Genomic DNA, 9,061 nt, shown 5'->3' on the forward strand with positions numbered 1-9,061 from the left:
GAGAAACCGTAGCGTGCTAAAAGGAATGTGTGTTTACATCAGAAACTATGACATTTTAACTAACTGAATTTTTACTAATTTTACTAATAATAGTGTCCCAAAGGTCTGACTATGGCTGGGATTTGGAGACTTGTTTTCTACTAAGATTGTGACTCGGTACCCTGTCGGGTCTTTGCACTGATTTAACCAGTTGTAAGTCAGATCATGGACCTTGTTCTTTCCTTAGTAAAAGTATTCTAATTATTAATTGTATTATTAATATATTGATATTTTTATATTAATCTATAGTAATTATAATTAATAGATATGATTTAAATACTTCATAGCACACAATATAAAGAGCAGTAGATTTGCTGACCTTACATTCCAAATTCTTTCCTACTGCTTAGGTTAGCAAAAGATTTTGCATTATTTTTGAGAGGAGGATCTAACTCTAAAGCAAAATTTATGGAAGTATCCAAAGACACATTTTTTGGGGACTATGTGGTATTTTTCATCCTGACTAAGATGTTGGGGGCCAAATTATATTAGGTGATAGTTCACCCATTTAAGTATTGGCTTTATATAGGGTGGTTTTTTTAACTAGTTGTACTAATTTGGCACATTCTCAAGCACCAGTGTGAATAAATTTGCTAAATGGTCTATTTTTTAGTATACTTGCTGAAACTTAAAAGAGCCGCCTTTGAATCGTGGGATTGTGTTTGTTACATGCTGCTATAAATGGTAACTCCTGTCTGGTTAGTAAACAATCTAATTTGATTACTTAAGAATTTAAATTGGCTGACAAAGAAAGGTGGTATAAGCAGCTGGTATTGCTCAACTAGTTCTTGTCACTACTTAGAAAGCTTAATGAGAAAGCTTTCAAATATCTGTACTCACTTATTGGTCAAGTTTATTTTCTGAACTCTATTCACCTTCACCTTCTTTATAGCTACCTGCAAACTCAAGAAGAGATCCATAACTCTTCATCATTAATTGTACTAAAAAGATGATCAGAGGAGAGACGAACAACAGCACCTCACTGTTAGAATTATCTGGAGGAAAGCATGAGTAAGGAGAAGGTATTAAAATGTTTATTTGAGATAAGATGTTATGAATTAATATGATTAGCTAATAAGGAAGACCCCCTCTCCCAGCCTGCCTTTAAATTGCATTCAGGAGGTTAACTAAATTGGAGGTAGCTTAGAGAAAACATGTGATGTTTCTATGAATTAACTATGCTGAATTTATGATGCTTGTTTGCTTGGAAGTCTTAAATCTGTAACTCTGAAAAATAGGTAACTTATTCTGTCTTTTAGGGTAAGTCTAATTCCATGAAAGCAAAAGGTCATTAAGTATATTTTTATGGATGGTATTGACCTAGAATGCACTTATTCTGATAAATAAGTAAAAAAGGGGAAGCTCGTTTGGAAACAAATGGCTTCCAGAAGGAAGCTATTATATTGTTTTTTGGGTTATAAAATTTGGTGTTATTTATTACCTTAGGCAATAAAGCTAATTCTTGAGGGGGAATAAGATATCTCAAGCACTTTTGCTTGAGTATTTGTGTATTAGAGAAAACTTGGGGAGTGAGATTACTAAAGTATTGTGTAATTGTCCATCTCAATCTTTATTTTACCAGCTCAAAATGTCTCCTTGAGACCTCTAAGGTAGATTTTTTTCATGTAACTTAAAAGGCCTTATTTTCCAACTTTCCTATAACTGTTGTTTGCTGCATTTCCTTAACTGGCGTTTATGTATTTTAGACTATATCTAAAGCTTTGGTTTTGTATCTGTTAGTGACTCTTTAAATTGATTTTGTTTCCAATAGCACAATTAGTTTTGAGACTAATAGCTTGTGATCTGGGACAGTTTTGAGAGTCTAGAAAGAGTTTATCTGAAAGTTTATGTAAAGTTATCTTATGTCTCGTACTGATTTTGAACTTGGTCTCTAATCTGTTTTTCAGTCTAACTTTTGCTTTGCTAACTTTGGTAAGAAAATCTGCAAACACCAGAAGGTCTTAAGTTTCATTTACACGTTCAGCCAGCACTGCTGTTGAAGGGAGCAGTTTTCTTCTAGCCGCTTGTATCAGTGTAGGTGTTTGCGTGGCTGCATATCAAAACAGATGGGGGAATAGATGTGGGTTAAAACCAACTGTGGTTTGGTTGTTTTTGTGGTTTTTTTAAACCAGTCTAGTTTTAAGCAGGTCACTAATGTGCTTTACCACACATACTTGTGCTGGTACAAGCAAGAGATGATAAGATTTCTTCTTCTGTTGACAGTGCTGGTTCAAAAGATACAAGTACTTGGGTTTTTTTTATAAAATTTCTCACTTAGAATCTTGGCTCTGACTGATTCCATGCATTAAAGTTGTATAAGGAAAGATACAATATTCTGTATGCTACACAGTCATGTTTTGCTTTTATTCCTTCTTTTTCAGCCAAGCAAGTTCTAATACTTACTGCAGGATATTTCTCATGAGAGCATGACAAAAGTGTGACCTTGAGGACTTATTTCAGTTTCTGCCGCTGGCAATAAAATGCAGACTTTGAATAGCCTCCACATAACCAGAAAGCTTACCTACAGGTTTAGTTCTTGTTTCTACCCTGACACTGTGTTCTCTAGGACTTTAGAGTCAAGGAGTCTCACAGATGTTGACTCTGCTTGGTGTCTGAATTCCAAGTGGTATATGCAGCTCAACACATATGCTAAGCATCATATTTGAGAAAGTTTTGGTATCAGATCTTTGCAGAGTTATCTTGGTACCATCATCTTCAGCTAAAAATAACAATTTTCACTAACTTAATATGGAAATCTGAATACTTACGGTCTGTCAATCCATGAGTTGAGCTAAGTCCAGTTCCAAACTGCCAGATCCCCTGTGCACTTCTGCATGGACCAGTGGTTCTCTTCCACGGTGTCAGAAATACTGTGGTTTAGGTGGTGGTGAAGTACCTCACTTGTGATACTGCTTCCCAAGAATAAGCTCATTTGGTTCTTCCTCTGCTGTTGCCTCTGTGGGTATTCCTCCAACAAAACTGACAACTTTGCATCCTTTAGTTTTTCAGTAGTGGGGAATCCGTCCTACTTTTCCGTAGCATGTGTCTGTTGGAGGTGGCAGCCTCCTATGATCATAGAGTTGCTACTTCTTGTGTGTTGTAACCATTATAACTCTATAAAATAGAGTAATTTTCATAAAAGAGCAGCAGCATCTGGAATCAGAAGCTCATATCATGTTGTTTGTTTTAAATTTCAGGGTGTTTCTATGATTATTTTAAATTCTCCATCACAATTTTATTTTTTAATTTAAAGTCTGGTTTACATTAGTTGCTGCTGGTGCAACTGCACACAGGTATGAATTGGCTTGCTGTCTGCATATGCTAACAACAAAACACCACCAGGTGTCCTATGTTTCTGTATCAGATCTGAATTACCCTCCTGGAGGTCCTTCTCTGGATTCTAATTGAAAATATTTATTTTTAAACAAACCAAAGGTGGGGGATGCACATACAAACCTTTTTGCTTAGTTTTGAAGAGGTTGAGATGTGAAACCATGTGGAAGCGTTTAGGGAATGTGTGCTCTTTGTTACATTTTGCTTGTAAAACTTCCACCCTCCCTGCCATCCCCACAGGCTTATTTGTGACCCCGTGACTCATCAGTATCCAAGGGGTTATTTTTCAACAAGGACAGAGAAAGAGCTGGATATTTCTAGGTGTCTCCTCCAGGCCTGTTGCTGAAATCAACTCAGTCATCACAATGCAAAGGCTTACCCTTCTCTTGCTGAGAGATTATTACCAGGCAACAGTTACAATCAATCAAGTGGATTTTTACCAGGCAACAATAATAGTCGAGATACTAGAAATAAAAATGATTATAAAAGTTGGTTAAATACTGAAATTTGTGGCTTTTCTTCTCAGCTTGGTTCTGCCTGCTTGCTAGTTCTAGTCGGGAAGGGATTTCTGTGACAGACTGGCAATGTGTGAGAGAACATATTTTTACACAGCAACACTAATCATTCTGTGGGATGCAGTGAAACATTGTGAGACAAGAATCGTGATGTGTTCCTGCAGGTGGTGTACTGCAGGCTGTCTCACCCCAGGCCAAGCAGTTATTTTGTCCTCAGCAACTTCTGAGCTGTAGGGAACTGACCTCTATATGAGACCAAGTACCACACATTGCCAGCTGAAATCCGCTGGGAGCTGCTGTTATGCCAAAGTGATCAAGTGTCATTCTTCTTACTGAATGCTTTAAACTAGTATCCCACCTTAAAGCTTTTCAGGAAGTTTCACCTTATTTTCTATATTAGGATAGGAGTGGTAATAAAAAGCCACTTCTCGGGATGTTTTCTTCCTCTGTGGTCTCCACATCAGACAGCAACAGATTAGGGTGTTCCCTTGTGCCATTATTAGATGGGACAAATAGGAGCTGTAGGTTATCCCCAGTTCATTACTTCCTATTTCAGCTCTGCGCTCCTGAATTATTAACAACCTTGGCTCTGGAAAGGTAACAGAGCTCTAGCTGTATTCCCCGTGGCATTAATCTGGAGCAATACCAGATGGAAGTAGTGAGGCAAGTGATGAAATACCACCCGAAGGTGACTTCAGTAACAAGTAATTACAATGGTAATAATGCTTTCAGGATGTTTCCTCACCAGCCTTATTTTTACGTCTGTTTTGTGAGTATTTCTAATTGAAAAAGTATATTGCCTGATTAGCTGTAACATTTATTAAGGACTTGTTTTTTCCTATGGTATGTGTAAATGATAATAAGCCATGTCGATTGTGTTAGGCTAAAGGTGTAATTATTTGAGGTTCTGAATACCTACCAGGTGTTCTGGAATGGTTCTTTGGCTTTTCTAAGTTTTAGTTGATCAGCTGTTAACTATAGCTTAGGTGCATTTTATTACATAGTAGTTTGAAAAAGTGAGGTGTTTTTTTTTTTTAGTTTGCTTGTAAAATTTGTGTGTTGGAGGAACTTGTACAACAGCTTGAATTTGAGTGTATTTTAGCTAAATTAGTAATAACATACTAATATCTTTGAATCTGTTCATAAGCAAGGCAGTTACCACTTCAGTATAGTACATTATTTATTAGCCTAATAAATGTAGCCACTAAACTGCATATTCTCATCATCATCTGTTACTAAAGCAGTATTGAAATTCTGTGCACACACACACAAAAATATGAAGAGGATCATTAAGCAGAATAAACAGCAAGTGACACTGAAAAATACATTACAGTGATATTTTAAGCTAATGCTTGTGTGGGCTGTGTGAAAGCACAAAGAGTTTATCTCCTACAATCCTTCTTGCAATTCTGCTACTAAACAAGTAGTTTGTACTGCTGCTTTCCTTTACCTGGCTAGGCAAGACCCTTTATGTCCTGAAGCAAGAAAGGGAGGAGAGCAAGATGACAGGACTGCAAAATGGGAAAAAGATGAGTGAAGGTGCTGACCTAGAAAACGAATGACACAATTAATGACCATGTCCTCGAAAACATCATTTTAAGACAACTTATCTTGTTTTTCATAAAGGTTGATCTTAGTCTGTAGAAATCTTTTATTCCTCATATAGTCTTAATTTATGATCTTTATCCTTTTTAAGTTCTAGTCCAAAGGGACACTCTAGACTATTATTCTTCATTCCGTGTATGAAAGGACAAATTGTCATTGTAGTTCCTCATTTATGAAAATATTCATGTGTATTGTTGTTATCAGTGGAACTCTAGCTCTTCTTGCATTGCTTAAACTGATTTATTTGAAATTGTTATAGTGGGAGATACAATCAATGGAATTCATATTCTGTGAAAATTGAAGCTTTTAATATCAGCTATAGTTTATAGTGTCATGGCAATATTAATTAATTTGTTCTTGAAAAGTGAGAGTGTCTTTTTTGACACTTTGCATACTAATTTAGAAATGACCACGTGTATCTGCATTTCATACGGGCTTTGATATCTGTAGTGGAATTGAAAAATATTTAAAAGGGCATTTTCATGTAGCTAGTCAGTCCTATAGGATTAATACTTCGTTTATTTTACCATGAATGCTGCTCCTTGAAGTACCTAGATCTATCTGAAATGTCTGCAGTTCACCTGAGTAGTGGTTTCAAAACAAAACAGATCAGTAATGTTGAATCTCCTTGAAGAATTTGTGATAAGCTGATAAGATCAAACTCTTGAACATATGTGAAATGCTAAAGCACGAAATTAATAGTATAGATCTGTAAAATCTATCTTCTTAAGTGTGTGTCATAGTCAATGTAATAGGTTCTTAAATCTGGAGAAGCCTTTTCATTACATTAGAAAGTGATAATTCCCCATGAATCTGAATTTTAAGACTTCATCCATCATCTTTGAGATGCTCTTCATGGGAGTGTCAAATTATCCGGCATAATGTTTTAAAATCGGAATGTTTCACGATCTCATTAGTGTTTTATGAAGTGGTATCAAATGGTATGCACAGATATGATTTTAATTCAGGTAGGTGATTGGTGGGTTCAGCAATGATGAACTGAAATTAAAAAAAGAAGAGCTGAATATACGGTTTGGGATAAATTATTTACTACAGGCTTACTAGCTTCCTCAAGGAAATGGTAAAAGGAGTATTGTTTCGCACATTTAGAATTATCTTAGACAAGGCAGTAGATGATGAACAGGAGGGAGCAAGGATTCACTGGGAGAGAAATACTCTTACAACAAGATCTGAAATTTGTCCTGATGGCATCGCCCTTGTGTTTAACTGGGGAGGGTAAATCACTGTCCAGTTTTCTTAAGGTTAACTTGTTCAAGAGCAAATATGCAGCTGTGGAGACAGCAGCATTAAATAAACCCTTTTTCAGGTACTAAAACTGAGAAAAGTAATTCCTAATTGTGGGAGCTTCTCTAAATTGAAGCAATATAGTTAGTCTCTTCCCACTGTGACGTGACCATGGTTCATGTGCAGATTCCACTGAGCTGCTGTATAGATGGAGGCACATAAAGCTGAACAGTCTGCTGTCAGTGAATTTAGCTTACTTCTGGTTCTTAAATACTTGTTTACTCTGCGTTCCAAAGGCTGAGAACTAAGTAATGAAATCCAGTAAAAAGAAGCAAACTGTGGATAAGCAATTAATTTCAAAACTAAATAAAAGATTGTTAAAGGAGCTTGAAGTAGTTACAAAACTTTTTCTCAGCTCTAAAGCCACAGTTTTTGAACTTGATCACTTGAATTTGAGTACTGCTTGCATGATGCTATGTTGCCCTGATGTTGAGGATTAGTAGGAAACTGTATTTGTCATCGGAGAATCAGAAATTTTGAAAACTGTGAAGGAGCAGGATGCACATCACTTTGGTCTGTTCAGATGCACATGAAATGCTTTTTCTGACACTTTCTGTAACATAATTAATTTTTACTTATATACAGGGTTATTACTTAGACTTTTTTGCCCTACGTATAATATAAATTCTCTTCCTGTTTGGTTATTTAAGACTACTCTTGTTAGCTAAACAAATAATGCAGTTAGAAGCAATTATTTCACAAGATTATTGGGCAGCTTATATATACCACCTACTGGAGTGGTACCTTGCTTTGCTTTATATAGTTTTACCCAGTAACTTGTATTAATTCTTTTTCTAATTTATCTTTTTGTTCTAACTACATATTTGAGTAGTTAGAACGTTCAACAAGTTGGTATGTTCTTCCAATTACTTTCTTTCACGTGTTAATAAAAATTGGAAAAATAGTGTCATGCTACTCTAACAAATCTCACTTTTTCAGAAATGAAAAGGGATAGTTTACTTGTATTTTATTTGATTCCACCAGAATCTTCTCTAGGTGGAGATTTATAGCTATTATCTGTGAGCGTAGGTAGCTGTAGAACTAGAGAAAACCGAAGAGTAATTGAATAACACAGGGACATGAATCCTGTGTCCAGTAAAACCTCCTAAGTGTTGAGATCATATTTCACTTTAGTCTGAAGTACCAGTAATATTGAAGTGTTGTAGGATGCACCGACCAAAACTTTGCATTCGTTCTGACTTGGTACTGCTACTGAAATTTTCCCTATTTTTTTTATTTACTTCTTGGACTATTGCTTCTTTCATTTTCTGTTTTGTCAGAGCCAAAACAGACTTTTACCAGAAGCGTGGAAATGCAAGAAAGCTTTTGCTTAAAAAATCACTTGCAGTTGATGGACCTGGAATACAGATCAGAAGAGTTGTTCTCCCACCAATTTGAACCAACTGCTTTCTGGATATATTAAATTCTGGATGTTTGCTCTGTTCACTGAATTCCTGAATGCCCTAGCAATTATTTGTTTTCAGGAGAGGAAAAAATCTACTCATCTTAGCTATCCATCTTACTTAGGAAAAAGTAGATCTTGTACTTGACAGTATTCATGGAAGAGCACACATTGAAAGCAGTTGTGTTAGTCACTGCTGCTAAGTTAGCACAGAAGGTTCCCACGTTGAATCAGGGAGATGTCAGCTGCATGTCTGGGTATTTTTAGTGCTTTTCTTAGGTTCTAATTAGTGATGTCTTAAAACACAGTTAAAACTCGGATGATTCCTGGACTGGCTGTTTATCTTAGCCTCATAGTAAATGAGAATAACAAATGTTTCTTACTAGAAAAATGCACATATTTGACTTCCCTGTTAGAAACAGTCTGTTCCCCTAATGATGCAGGTCGGCTTCTGTAAAGCTAAAAGGATTTGTGATAGCAGTTCTTGAAAGGGTCACTCTGTGCTCTAATAATGTCAGGATTTAGATGTGTGTTGATCTTTGAGGAAACTGAGTCTTCTTCTGTAGCCTTTAGGAAGGGATGTATAGCTCTGCTAACTCTTTACCACAGAATTCAACTGTCTGGGGCTTTATTAACATTGTGTGACCTAATTATTCTATGCATATATGACCCACAAACTTTTGACACATTGTTTTGAGTTTAACCTATGGGAAGTTGCTGTTAACCCTTTTTTCAGTATAAGTGATTATATAGCCAACATATGCCCAAATTTCTTGTTATATTCTGATATTATTCTTGAATTTTGGAAAGCAGTTTTTAAAGATTTGGGCAGGACTAAACTCCTTTCTATATTTTACTTATT

The sequence above is a fragment of the Numenius arquata genome, chromosome 8, assembly GCF_964106895.1.
Source record: "Numenius arquata chromosome 8, bNumArq3.hap1.1, whole genome shotgun sequence".
NCBI lineage: Eukaryota > Metazoa > Chordata > Aves > Charadriiformes > Scolopacidae > Numenius > Numenius arquata.